This window comes from Cucurbita pepo, chromosome 16 (assembly GCF_057944985.1).
Source record: "Cucurbita pepo subsp. pepo isolate OVF chromosome 16, ASM5794498v1, whole genome shotgun sequence".
NCBI classification, from domain to species: domain Eukaryota; kingdom Viridiplantae; phylum Streptophyta; class Magnoliopsida; order Cucurbitales; family Cucurbitaceae; genus Cucurbita; species Cucurbita pepo.
Window position 1 is genome coordinate 1630312 of NC_141813.1, and position 13926 is coordinate 1644237.

General features: G+C 40.8%; 5 non-coding genes across 5 annotated transcripts; 2 read left to right on the plus strand and 3 right to left on the minus strand.

Moving 5' to 3' along the window:
• Window positions 1-2331: 2331 nt before the first annotated feature.
• Window positions 2332-2405, minus strand: TRNAN-GUU (transfer RNA asparagine (anticodon GUU)). Its single transcript has one exon. It is a non-coding gene; the product is annotated as a tRNA-Asn (tRNA).
• Window positions 2406-2954: 549 nt separating this feature from the next.
• Window positions 2955-3038, plus strand: TRNAL-CAA (transfer RNA leucine (anticodon CAA)). The gene has a single exon. It is a non-coding gene; the product is annotated as a tRNA-Leu (tRNA).
• A 4331-nt stretch (window positions 3039-7369) lies between these two features.
• Window positions 7370-7443, minus strand: TRNAN-GUU (transfer RNA asparagine (anticodon GUU)). The gene has a single exon. It is a non-coding gene; the product is annotated as a tRNA-Asn (tRNA).
• A 1855-nt stretch (window positions 7444-9298) lies between these two features.
• Window positions 9299-9372, minus strand: TRNAN-GUU (transfer RNA asparagine (anticodon GUU)). Its single transcript has one exon. It is a non-coding gene; the product is annotated as a tRNA-Asn (tRNA).
• A 578-nt stretch (window positions 9373-9950) lies between these two features.
• On the plus strand, window positions 9951-10034 carry TRNAL-CAA (transfer RNA leucine (anticodon CAA)). Its single transcript has one exon. It is a non-coding gene; the product is annotated as a tRNA-Leu (tRNA).
• Window positions 10035-13926: the final 3892 nt, after the last annotated feature.

Consider the following 13926-nt stretch of genomic DNA (forward strand, 5'->3'; position numbering starts at 1 on the left):
CAGGCTAAATTGGGTCGAGGTGCGGGTCAAGGGACGATTACTGGGTCGCAGCATGGGTGCTGGGTTGTTGCAGATGGGTCTTCGGTAATTGGGCTTCGCCATGGACTATCAGGTTTTGGGCTGCAGGCGTTGCGGGTTGGATGGGTAGACGTGGGATCGTGGGTGCTGGGCTACTGAGCTAGGCTGCAAACGTTGGGTTGGGTTGGCTATTATAATTGGGTCGTGAGCGTGTGTTGGACCGAACCAATGGATTGGCAGTGGGTTGTGGGTTTGAGTTTAACCTTCGGATCTAGATCGGACAGATTCGTCTTATTCGCCCGCCTCAACGCGATTTTCTGGTTTTCATCTCTCTCCTCTCTATGGCTATTTCCAACATTCTTTCTCATCGTTTTCCTCCTCTAACTCTTTGTTGGACTCTCTACTTCTCTTTTACGAAGTCTTGTGGCTTGTAAATGCCAAAAACGACACATCTATGAGCTTCTTAAAAACTAAAAATTGAATCTGGATTTTGACGACACACGACGTTATTCAAGCATATATAAAGCTTACCTCTCGTGTATGTTGGATCGTCGATGATCTTTTTCGTGCTGTGAACCAAACGTTTCAACATCGAGTTTGGTCATTATAGGTGTGAGTTTGTGGTTTTGGATTGTTAGGTATGGAGTCTGGTCACTATAGGTGTGAGTTTGTGGTTTTGGATTGTTAGGTAATTATAGGTGTGAGTTTTGTATAGTAAAAAGCTGTATCAAGTAAAGCTATAAGGAGGGTTTGAGAACCTCCAACCTTGTGGTTAACAATCACACGCTCTAACCAACTAAGCTATTCCAACCAATTATTTAAAATTGTCTGAGCCCAGTACTAGTAGATGTTGTCTGCTTTGGCTCGTTACGTATCGTCGTAAGCCTCACGATTTTAAAACGCATCTATTATGGATAGGTTTCCCAACCTCCTTGATGGCAATCTACTAAGGAGAGGTTTCCACACGCTTATATGAAATGTTTCAACTTCTCTCCAACCGATTTGGAATCTCACAATCCACCCCTTTTGGGATCCGGCGTCTTCGCTGGCACACCGCCTGTGACTAGCTCTGATATCATATTTCAAACCCACCATTAGCAAATATTGTCCACTTTGGCGCATTACGTATCACCATCAGCCTCAGGGTATTAAAATCCGTTTACTAGGAAGATTTTTCCACACCCTTAAAAGAAATGCTTCCTTACTCTCTCCAACCGCTAGCATATATCTTCCTTTTTGGCCTGTTATAGATCGTCGTCAGCCTCACACTTTTAAAACACGTCTATTAGTGAGAGGTTTCTACACTCTTATAAGGAATGATTCATTCCCCTCTCCAACCAATGTGGGATCTATTAATAAGTAGTTAGGATGGTCGAGTGGCCTAAGGTGAAAGAGAGTGAAGAAAAAAGCTAAACTATGATCATCTTTTTAGCATACATCGTCATCATAAACACATTATAATCATCGTAAAACATCATCATACATCATATGTCCTACATCATATTAATAAAGCAATAAAGGACACGTGCCAGTGCAACTAGGCACGTGTCGTCATACATCAAACAATTGCCTAACCTATCCTATAGTAAGGCTACTTACTTGGTTGGCCTTAGCCGGCTTTCTCTACTTTCGGATTTGCTAAGCTATCGTTCCTCGAAATTGCTCCAAACGTTATCGGTTGTCGATTCCTATTATAGCGTTCATTTCATTTTATTAACATTTCACATTTATAATGTTGTTTAACTTGAATTCATGAAATAGTGCATCATACTAGCCTTACTTATCTTAATTATGGTCAAATCAGCTCTGGGAGGGTAAAAAATTTTGGGGTCGGTGTCAGAATTTCCAAACTGGGTGTTTTATGCCTCAAGAATACGCGCAACCAAGTTGAGCTATGAAGCCGAAGGGTTCATTTTGCTTCTAGTTGACGCGTGGCACAATAAGGCACTGACGTGTGTGCAGGCTAAATTGGGTTGAGGCGCACGTCAAGCGTCGATTGCTGGGTCGCGACATGGGTGCTGGATGTCAGGTTTTATACTGTAGGTGTTGCGGGTTGGATAGGCAGACGAGGGATCGTGAGTGCTGGGCTGCTAAGCTAGGATGTAGACGTTGGGTTGGGTTGGCTATTATAATTGGGTCGTGAGCATGTGTTGGGTCGAACCAATGGATTGGTTTGGGATCCACTGATTCGTCTATTTTCAATGTTCTTTCTCATCGTTTTCCTCCTCTAACTCTTTGTTGGACTCTCCTGCTTCTTTTTTGTGTTGTGAACCAAGTGTACGTATAAAAGCTTACCTCTCGTGATTACCATATCACTAGAAGGAGGGTTTGAACCTCCAACCTTGCGGTTAACAGCCACACGCTCTAACCAACTAAGCTATTCCAGCCAATTATTTATAAATGTTTGAGCCCACCACCAGTAGATGTTTTATGCTTTGGCTCGTTACGTATCGTAGTTAGCCTCACAGTTTTAAAACGAATCTACTATGGAGAGGTTTTGTAGTGTCCTCGCTGGCAGTCTACTAGGGAGAGATTTCCACACCCTTATGTTTATCTTCTCTCCAACCGATCTGGGATCTCACACTCCACCCTCTTGGGGGCCCATCGTCTTCGCTGGCACACCGCTTGGTGACAATCTAATACCATTTGTAACAGCTCAAGCCCACTGCTAGCAAATATTGTCCACTTTGGCGCATTACGTATCACCATCAGCCTCACGGTTTTAAAATGCATCTACTAGGAAGATTTTTCCACACCCTTAAAAGAAATGCTTCCTCACCCTCTCCAATCGCTAGTAGATATATTCCATTTTGGCCTGTTATGCATCGTCGTCAGCCTCATAGTTTTAAAACGCGTCAATTAGTGAGAGGTTTCCACACCCTTATAAGGAATGATTCATTCCCCTACCCAACCAATGTGGGTTCTATTAATTGGTAGTCAGGATGGCCGAGTGGTCTAAGGCGCCAGACTCAAGTTCTGGTCCTCGTGAGAGGGTGTGGGTTCAAATCCCACTTCTTACACAATTCGAATTATTGGTAAGTCTAATGGGGGGTGATGTTTCTTGGTTTAAAATATCTTTATTTAGCATCAAATGATATGAACTTCTGAGATCTTTTACCTTTCGAATCTAATTACAGTAAATGGTGATGTGAACTATGTGCATCATTTTAGTATGCATCGTCAATCAATACATCATCATACATCATATGTCATACATTATATTAAAGCATAAAGGACACATGCCCTTATTTATCTTACTTATGAACATTTCACATTTATAATGTAGTTTAACTTTAATTCATGAAATAATGCTATCATATTGTCCTTATTTATCTTAATTATGGTCAAATCAGCTTCGGGATGGTAAAAAATGTTGGAGTCGGTGTCAGAATTGCCAAACTGAGCATTTTAAGCCTAAGCACTAGGCGTACCCAAGCTGAGCTATAAAGCCGAGGGGTTCTTTTTTTTGCAAGTTGACGTGTGGCTGACGCGTGTGCAATCTAGGTGTTGGGATGTTGCACGTAGGTCTTAAGTAATTGGGCTTCGCCATGGACTGTCAGGTTTTGGGCTGCAGGCGTTGTGGGTTGGATGGGCAGACATGGGATCACGGGTGCTGGGTGTCACAATCGCACTTTTAATGGCAGCGGACTTGCGATTGTGCGGCACTCACTTTCCAACGACAAGTGAGCTAAGTCAATTCGTTCTTACGTCGCCTACGGCCAAGCGCCGTATGCTCGAGCCTCTGGCCTCGGTTTTAAGAGAAGGTTTTAGAAAGCGAGGGTAGAGAGAGATTTTCGAAAGAGAGATTTTTGAAAGAGACGTTATATAAGCAAGCAAGAGAGAAATAACAACGGCTTACAATACATAACCTTGGGTAGGGAGAAGTTGACAACTAGTCGTATCCCCCTATAGTACATTCTGAGGCATTTCATGTTTGACAGGCCTAGACATGATATTTCTGAAACGTCATACTTCCTAGAAATACAAAAGTAAAACACTAGAATATGAAAAGACATAAAGGGTTGGGCTTGTCATGGGCATGCGGCCATGGACAACACCCCTTGGACGAGCATGAACGTGACACTGGGTTGCTAAGCTAGGCTCCAGACGTTGGGTTGGGTTGGCTTTTATAATTGGGTCGGGAGCGTGTGTTGGACCGAACCAATGGATTGGCAGTGGGTTGTGGGTTTGAGTCTAACCCAGATTCGGATTCGGATCTAGATCCGATGGATTCGTCTTCTTCGCCCAACTCAACCCCATTTTCTGGTTTTCATCTCTCTCCTCTATGCATCTATTTCTTGATGGTGTTAATATAACACATCTGGAAGCAATTTGGATCTTAGGCGCAACCAAGCTGAGCTATGAAGCTGAGGGGTTCTTTTTGTTGTAAGTTGACGTGTGGCACAATAAGGCGCTGCGCGTGTGCAGGCTAAATTGGGTCGACGCGCGTGTCAAGGTACGATTGCTGGGTCGTGACGTGGGTGCTGGGTATTGCAGGTGGGTCTTAGGTAATTGGGCTTCGCCACGGACTCTCGGGTTTTGGGCTGCAGGCATTGCAGGTTGAATGGGCAGACGTGGGATCGCGGGTGCTGGGCCGCTGAGCTAGGCTGTAGACGTTGGGTTGGGTTGGTTATTATAATTGGGTTGTGAGCGAGTGTTAGACCGAACTAATGGATTGGCAGTGGGTTGAGGGTTAGAGTCTGACCCAGATCCAGATTCAGATCTAGATCCGACTGTTTCGTTTTCTTTGCCCGACTCAGCACGATTTTCTAGTTTTCATCTCTCTCCTCTTTGCGGCTATTTCTTGATGGTGTTAATATAACACATGCGGAAGCAATTCGGATCTTAGGTACTGTAAATACGTCAATTATAGTAAATTAGCTAGCATGTTCATAAGCATTAAAACTCGAGGAGTTTGAGTACTAAACTTCTGTAGTTCAAATTCATTTTTCCCCACGAACCGGTTTCGAATCACCACTAATGTCTTCCCTACTATTCTCCAGTGTTAGAACGGGATTGTCGAATCTGTTGAGTGACTAAACTTGGAAAGGATTTAGTATATGTGAAGAGAGAGTTATATTTGAATGCTCATGCAAATTTGAGATTACCAAATTTTGACACTCAAAATTCCACTCAAATTTGTTGGATTATGTGACAGACATGCAAGTTTGGTTAAACCATATATTGACACTCAATATTCTACTAACTCAAACATGGATTTTTCTATTATGTGAAGGCAACTTTTTGACTTTCTCCGTTTTAATTCAACAATTAATTTAAATAATTAATTTTAAATTAAAGTAATATTAAATGATTAATTAAACAATTTAATTAACATTTAACATTAATTCAAATGTCAATCCCAATCAATTCCGGCACATATTGATTATGAATCCCTATTCATAATTAAAATATTTAAATCTCATTTAAATATCTTCAATTCTCTCTTTTTGTTTAATTCGTAATTAAAACAAAAATGCGGTTAAACATATCGTATATATTTAGTGTGTATTCCCTAATTTGAATTCGAACACTTCGAACTCACTCGTCACACTGTTCTATGGTTTAGTCTGATATGAGGAAGCAGGGGAACCTAATGGACCTATAAATCATAGGCTCCAACGATTCGAGATTAACTAGCTAAACTCATTAACCTTGTTAACCAACATTCGTTAACTATTAGGATACTCCACTATAGCCTAGTAGTTGCACTCCCCTCACTATAGATATATTTTTATCCATTTGATATAACCATGATTAGTAAGTCGATCTTCCACAGGTTGTTGGTAACTAGAGATGGGTCAATTTACCGTTTTACCCTTAAAGTTACTTCTTGTTCCTTATGTCCCACTGATCCTCTGATGAACAATTCGTTTGTGGTCTAACTAGTAAACCGAATCCTTCTCAAGCCAATGAGAGGGTGAGACCCATTGTTCAAGACGTGGAGTCAGTACTTAAGGGAATAACCTCTCTACTATCCTTAAAAGCATCTTGGAGTAAATTCCATCTTGCACCCTATCTCCCCAGCTATTTACCTAGTCTTACCCCTGAAATCGGAGGCTTATTGAGTCGGCGAACTCGAGCCACTCTCACCCATGCAAATCTAAGGATAATTCCGAAGAAATAAGAGTTCATAGTTAACTCAGGATTAAGATCGAGTTACCTAGGTCATCGAATGAAAAAATAAGTCTCAATAGTAAACGACATTATAAAGTGAGTGATTTTCTTTATGGTCTGATCTTATGCAATACTCATTGCATAGGACGCCCCAACTCACATGTCTCCACATGTACAATTTAGTGATCACATTGTTTATATCATATACAAAAGTGGGCCACATCCATAGTGTCCCCAAGATAAGGTACTCAGCCTTATCCATGTACTATAGATCATTTTGACTATATACTTGAACTTGATCCACTCTTATGTCTCTATGTATATTTCAAGTAATCATACTATAACCAGAGTGTTCTTAGTTTATTGGATTTAGATTAATGATCGTAAAATTTACTTTATTCAAGAACAATCTTTACTGAATAAATATCAATATTAACTTTATTGAAAATAGAATATGTTTTTGTTTACAAACTATGAGTTTTATAACATAAAACCCAACATTTCTGACGTTCTTTCTCATCATTTTCCTCCTATAACTCTTTATTGGACTCTCAGCTTCTCTTTCACGAAGTCTCGTGGCTTGTAGATGCCTAAAATGACACATCTATGAGCTTCTTAAACCCTAAAAATTAAATCTGGATTCTAACGACACACGACGTTATTCAAGCATATAAAGCTTACCTCTCGTGTATGTGGGATCATCGGTGGTCTTTTACGTGTCGTGAACCAAGCGTTTCAACGTCGAGTCTGGTCATCGTTGGTGTGAGTTCATCTGGATTCTAACGACACACGACGTTATTCAAGCATATAAAGCTTACCTCTCGTGTATGTGGGATCATCGGTGGTCTTTTACGTGTCGTGAACCAAGCGTTTCAACGTCGAGTCTGGTCATCGTTGGTGTGAGTTCGTGGTTTTGGATTGTTAGGTTATGGAGTCTGCTGCTTATTTATAACTTAGTCAACGATTATAAAAGCTAATAAATTTTCATAAATAGGTTTGTATAGTAAAGAAAACTAAACTACCATAAAGCACGATTATAAAAGCTAATAAATTTTCATAAATAGGTTTGTATAGTAAAGAAAACTAAACTACCATGAAGCAATGTGGAAGCTAAGGGACTCAGGATCGAGGATGGTTGATGTTATTAATTGATTAAATTGAGCAAGAAATATAGGTATTGTCAATATGCTTCAAATGCCTTAACAACAACTAGTAAGGAACACTTGATCACCATCGCTAGAAGGAGGGTTTGAACCTCCGACCTTGTGGTTAACAGCCACACGCTCTAACCAACTGAGCTATTCCAGCCAATTATTTAAAATATTCTAAGCCCACCACTAGTAGATGTTGTCTGCTTTTGCTCGTTACGTATAGCCGTCAACCTCATGGTTTTAAAACGCATCTACTATGGAGAGATTTTCCAGCATCTTCGCTGGCAGTCTACTAGGAAGAGGTTTCCACACCCTTATAAGAAATGTTTCATCTTCTCTCTAACCGATCTGGAATCTCACAATCCACCCCCTTGGGGGCCCAGCGTCTTCACTGGCACACCACCTGGTGACTAGCTCTGTTACCATATCTCAAGCCCACCGTTAGCAGATATTGTCCACTTTGGTACATTACGTATCACCACCAGCCTCACGATTTTAAAATGCGTCTACTGGGAAGATTTTTCCACACCCTTCAAAGGAATGCTTCTTCACCCTCTCCAATCGCTAGTAGATATATTCCATTTTGGCCTGTTATGGATCGTTGTCAGCCTCACAGTTTTAAAATGCGTCTATTAGTGAGAGGTTTTCACACCATTATAAGGAATGATTCATTCCCCTCTCCAACCAATATGGGATTTATTAAAAAGTAGTCAGGATGGCTGAGTGGTCTAATGTGCCAGATTCAAGTTCTTATCCTCATGAGAGGGCGTGAGTTCAAGTCCCATTTCTAACACAATTCTAATTATTGTGTGTTAGTCTAATGGCTAGTGACCACTAACACCATGGTTTGGTTGGGTTGGGTTATATCATTAAATGAAATGAACTTCTTAAGACCTTTTCGAATTTAGTTACAATAAATGGTGATGTTTAGATATAAATAATAAGCAAAAGAGAGTGAAGAAAAAAAAAGCTAAACTATGATCAACATTTCCTATAACAAGGCTACTTATGCTTTCGTTCCTCGAAGTTGCTCCAAACATTACCAGTTGTTGTTTTACTTGAATTCATGAAATAGTGCATCATACTAGCCTTATTTATCTTAATTATGGTCAAATTAGCTCTAGGAGGGTAAAAAGCTTTGGGGTTGGTGTAAGAATTGCCAAATCGAGCATTTTAAGGCACTGACGCGTGTGCAGGCTAAATTGGGTCGAGGCGCAGGTCAAGTGTCGATTGCTGGGTCGCGGCATGGGTGTTGAGCTATTGCAGGCGGGTCTTAGGTAACTGGGCTTCGCCATGGACTGTCAAGTTTTGTGTTGTAGGCATTGCGGGTTGGATAGGCAGACGAGGGATCGTTGGTGCTGGGCTGCTAAGTTAGGCTGTAGACGTTGGGTTGGCTATTATAATTGGGTCGTGAGCGTGTGTTGGGCCGAACCAATGGATTGGCAGTGGGTTGTGGGTTTGAGTCTGACCCAGATCCAGATTCGTATCTGGATCCGACTGGTTCGTCTTCTTCGACCGACTCAGCGCGATTTTCTATTTCTCATCTCTCTCTCCTCTCTGCAGCTATTTTCAACGTTCTTTCTCATCGTTTTCCTCCTCTAACTCTTTGTTGGACTCTCTGCTTCTTTTCCACGAAATCTCATGGCTTGTAGATGCGCAAAATGACACATCTATGAGCTTCTTAAAACCTAAAAATTGAATCTGAATTCCGGCGACACACGACGTTATTCAAGCGCATAAAGCTTACCACTCGTGCATGTGAGATCGTCAGAGTTAAAATATGATATGGCTGCTAGTTATGTAGTTGAAGTTGTATATTATTTGTTTAAATTGAGCAAGAACCTTATAGCAAAAACCTAAAATAAGTTTCTATTTAGCTTTAACACTCATAAATAAATATAGGTATTGGACTCAAATTTGCATTTACATCTTATTTCAACTAGCTTAAGTTAGCTCATAAGAAACAACTAGCCAAAGCTAGCTCATAAGAAACCGTTCATTCTAATTGCCATCGCTAAAAGGAGGGTTTCAACCTCCGACCTTGTGGTTAACAGCCACACGCTCTAACCAACTGAACTATTCTAGCCAATTATTTATAATAGTCCGATCCCACAACTAGTAGATGTTTTATGCTTTGGCTCGTTACGTATCGCAGTCAGCCTCATAGTTTTAAAACGAATCTAGTATAGAGAGGTTTTCCAGTGTCTTCGCTGGCAGTCTATTAGGGACAGATTAGTCTATTAGGGACAGATTTTCACACCCTTATAAGAAATTTTTTATCTTCTCTCCAATCGATCTGGGATCTCACAATCCACCCGCTTGGGAGCCCAGCGTCTTCGCTGGCACACCACCTGGTGACTAGCTCTAATACCATTTGTAACATCTCAAGTCCACCGCTAGCAGATATTGTCCAATTTGGCGCATTACGTATCACCATCAGCCTCACGGTTTTAAAATGCATCTACTAGGAAGATTTTTCCACACCCTTAAAAGAAATGCTTCCTCACCCTCTCCAATCGCTAGTAGATATATTCCATTTTGGCCTGTTATGGATCGCCGTCAGTCTCACAGATTTAAAACGCGTCTATTATGGAAAGGTTTCCACACTCTTATAATGAATGTTTCATTCCCCTCTCCAACCAATGTGGGATCTATTAATTGGTAGTTAGGGTGGCTGAGTGGTCCAAGGCTCCATACTCAAGTTTTGGTCCTCGTGAGAGGGTGTGGGTTCGAATCCCACTTCTAACATAATTTAAATTATTGTGTGTTAGTCTAATGGCTAGCAAAAATGAATAACATCTACAACTAACCATGGTGTTGGGTGGTTATATCATAAAATGATATGAACTTTAACTTCTTAGATACGAATTTAATTACAATAAACATTTTTAGTATACTTCATATCGTCATACATCAAACAATTGCCTAACCTATCCTATAGTAAGACTAATAACTTGATTGGCCTTAGCTTGCATTTCTCTACTTTCAGATTTGCTAAGTTTTTGTTCCTCGAAGTTGCTCCAGACGTTACCTGTTGTCGTTTCCTATTATATCATTTCATTTCATTAACATTTCAACTTGAACTCGTGAAATAGTGCATCATACTGGCAATATTTATCTTAATTATGGTCAAATAAGCTTCGGTTGGGTAAAAAACGTAGGGGTCGGTGTCAGAATTGCCAAACCTAGCGTTTTAATCCTTGGACTATGCACAGCCAAGCTGAGCTATGAAGTCGAGGGCTTCTTTTTGCTGCAAGTTGACGCATGGCGCAATAAGGCGCTGACGTGTATGCATGCTAAATTGGGTCGAGGCGTAGGTCAAGTGTCGATTGCTGGATCACGGCGTGGGTGTTGGGTTGTTGTAGGTGGGTCTTAGGTAATTGGGCTTCGCCATGGACTGCCAGGTTTTGGGCTGCAGGCGTTGCAGGTTGGATAGGCAGACGTGGGATCGCAGGTGCTGGGCTGCTGAGCTAAGCTGCAAACGTTGGGTTGGGTTGGCTATTATAATTGGGTCTTGAGTGTGTGTTGGGCCGAACCAATGGATTTGCAGTGGGTTGTGGGTTTGATTTTGACCTAGATCCGAATTCGTATCTGGATCCGACGGATTCGTCTTCTCTTTGCAGCTATTTCTGACGTTCTTTCTCATCGTTTTCCTCCTCTAACTCTTTGTTGGACTCTCTGCTTCTCTTCCACGAAGTCTTGTGGCTTGTAGAATCCTAAAACGACACATCTATGAGCTTCATAAAACCTAAAAATTGAATATGGATTTTTACGTCACACGATGTTATTCAAGCGTATAAAGCTTACCTCTCGTGTATGTGGGATCGTCGGTGGTCTTTTTCGTGTCGTGTACCAAGCGTTTCAACGTCGAGTTTGGTCATTGTAGGTGTGAGTTCGTGATTTTAGATTGTTAGGTTATGGAGGCGGCTGCGTATTTATAGCTTAGTCAACGATTATAAGAAAAGATATATATAACAAATAAAGTAAATTGTCATAAATAGTAAATAGGTTTCTATAGTAAAGAGTATGGATAGAGATATATATGGTTCATAGTTATATATAGTAAATGGTTATAGGTGGTAAAACTATATATAGTAAACTAAACTAAACTATGTAAATATATTAGGTAGAGTCTTGCATTTTCTTCTCGATCGAGTGTGTGCGTTGCCGTGCGATCCTAACAACTGGTTTATGGAAGATGGAGATTGAAGATTATTTTTACCAGAAAAATCTTCACGAATCCCTGTTGGGGGTAAAGCATGATATCATGAACACGAAGCGATCCGATCTTGGTTTATGGAAGATGGAGATTGAAGATTATTTTTACCAAAAAGATCTTCACGAACCCCTGTTGGGGTAAAGCATGATATCATGAACACGAAGCAGTGGTGGAATGCGTTGCCGTGCAATCCTAACAACTGGTAGTCTTGCAGTTTCACAAACCCCTGTTGCGGGTAAAGCATGATATCATAAACACGAAGCGATCCGATTTCGGTTTATGGAAGATGAAGATTGAAGATTATTTTTACCAGAAAGATATTCACGAACCCCTGTTGGGGTAAACCATGATATCATGAACACGAAGTAGTGGTGGAATGCATTGTCGTGCGATCCTAACAACTGGTACCAGAGCTAGGCGAAATTTGCCACGATTTGTAAAGATGGAAAGTTCAAAGATTGGAATTGAGAAGTTTGATGGATCCGGATCCGATTTCAATTTATTATGGAGATTGAAGATTATTTTTCTAAAAAATCTTCACAAACCCCTGTTCGTTCTGAACACGAAGCAGTGGGAGCTAAGCAGTGATCTCTTTCTTCTCTTTCCTGTTCTTCAGGTTCATCTAGATCAAATTTCGATGTTCTTCAGGTTCATCTAGATCAAATTTCGATGTTCTTCAGGTTCATCTAGATCAAATTTCGATGTTCTTCAGGTTCATCGACAAAATTCCCCTCCTAAGGAACACTTGATTAAATGTAAACTCCCTCCTAAGGAACACTTGATTAATTAAATGTAAACTCGCTCCTAAGGGAACACTTGATTAATTAAATGTAAACTCGCTCCTAAGGAACACTTGATTAATTAAATGTAAACTCGCTCCTAAGGAACACTTGATTACGATTACTATCGCTAGATAGAGGGTTTGAAACTCTGACCTTATGGTTAACAGCCACACACTTTAACCAACTGAGCTATTCCAACCAGTTATTTAAAATTGTCCGAGCTCACCACTAGTGGATGTTGTCTGCTTTGGCTCGTTACGTATCGTCGTCAGCCTCACGATTTTAAAACGCATCTACTATGGAGAGGTTTTCCAGCGTCCTCACTGGCAGCCTACTAGGGAGAGGTTTCCACACCCTTATAAGAAATGTTTCATCTTCTCTCCAACCGATCTGGAATCTCACAATCCACCCCCTTTGGGGCCCAGCGTCTTCACTGGCACAAAACGCGTCTATTAGTGAGAGGTTTCATTCCCCTCTCCAATCAATGTGAGATTTATTAAATAGTAGTTAGGATGGCCGAGTGGTCTAAGGTGCCAGACTCAAGTTTTAGTCCTTGTGATTGGTTGTGGGTTCAAATCCCACTTCCAAAACAATTCAAATGATAGTGTGGTTAATATCAAAAAATGATATGAACATTTTATTTAGATCTTTTACCTTTCCGAATTTAATTACAATAAATGGTGATGCTTAGATATAAATAATAATCAAAAGAGAGTGAAGAAAAAAAGCTAAACTATGATCATCATTTTAGCATACATCGTCATCATCAACACATCATAATTATCATAAAACATCATCAAACGTCATCATATAACTCATACACATCATCATACATCATATTAATAAAGCATAAAGGACATGTGCCTAGTTGCACTGACACGTGTCGTCATAAATTAAACAATTGCCTAGCCTATCCTATAACAAGACTACTTACTTGGTTGGCCTTAGCCGGCGTTTCTCTACTTTCAGATTTGCTAAGCTTTCGTTCCTCGAAGTTGCTCAAAACATTATTGATTTTCGTTTCCTATTACAGTGTTCATTTCATTTTATTAACATTTCACACTTATAATGTTTTTTTAACTTGAATTCATGAAATAATGCATCATACTAGCTTTATTTATCTTAATTACGGTCAAATTAGCTCCGGGAGGGTAAAAAACTTTGGGGTTGGTGTTAGAATTGCCAAATCGAGCGTTTTAAGCCTAAAGAATACGCGCAACCAAGCTGAGCTATGAAGGGGAGGGGTTCTTTTTGTTGCTAGTTGACGCGTGGCGCAATAAGGCGCTGACGTGTGTGTAGGCTAAATTGGGTCGAGGCGCAGGTCGAGTGTCGATTGCTGGGTTGCGGCATGGGTGCTGGGCTATTGCAGATGAGTCTTAGGTAATTGGGCTTCGCCATGGACTGTCAGGTTTTGTGCTGTAGGAGTTGCGGGTTGGATAGGCAGACGAGGGATCGTTGGTGCTAGGCTGCTAAGCTAGGCTGCAGACGTTGGGTTGGGTTGGCTATCATAATTGGGTCGTGAGTGTGTGTTGGGCCGAACCAATGGATTGGCAGTGGGTTGTGGGTTTGAGTCCGACCCAGATCCAGATTCGTATCTAGATCCGACTGATTCGTCTTCTTCGACCGACTCAGCACGATT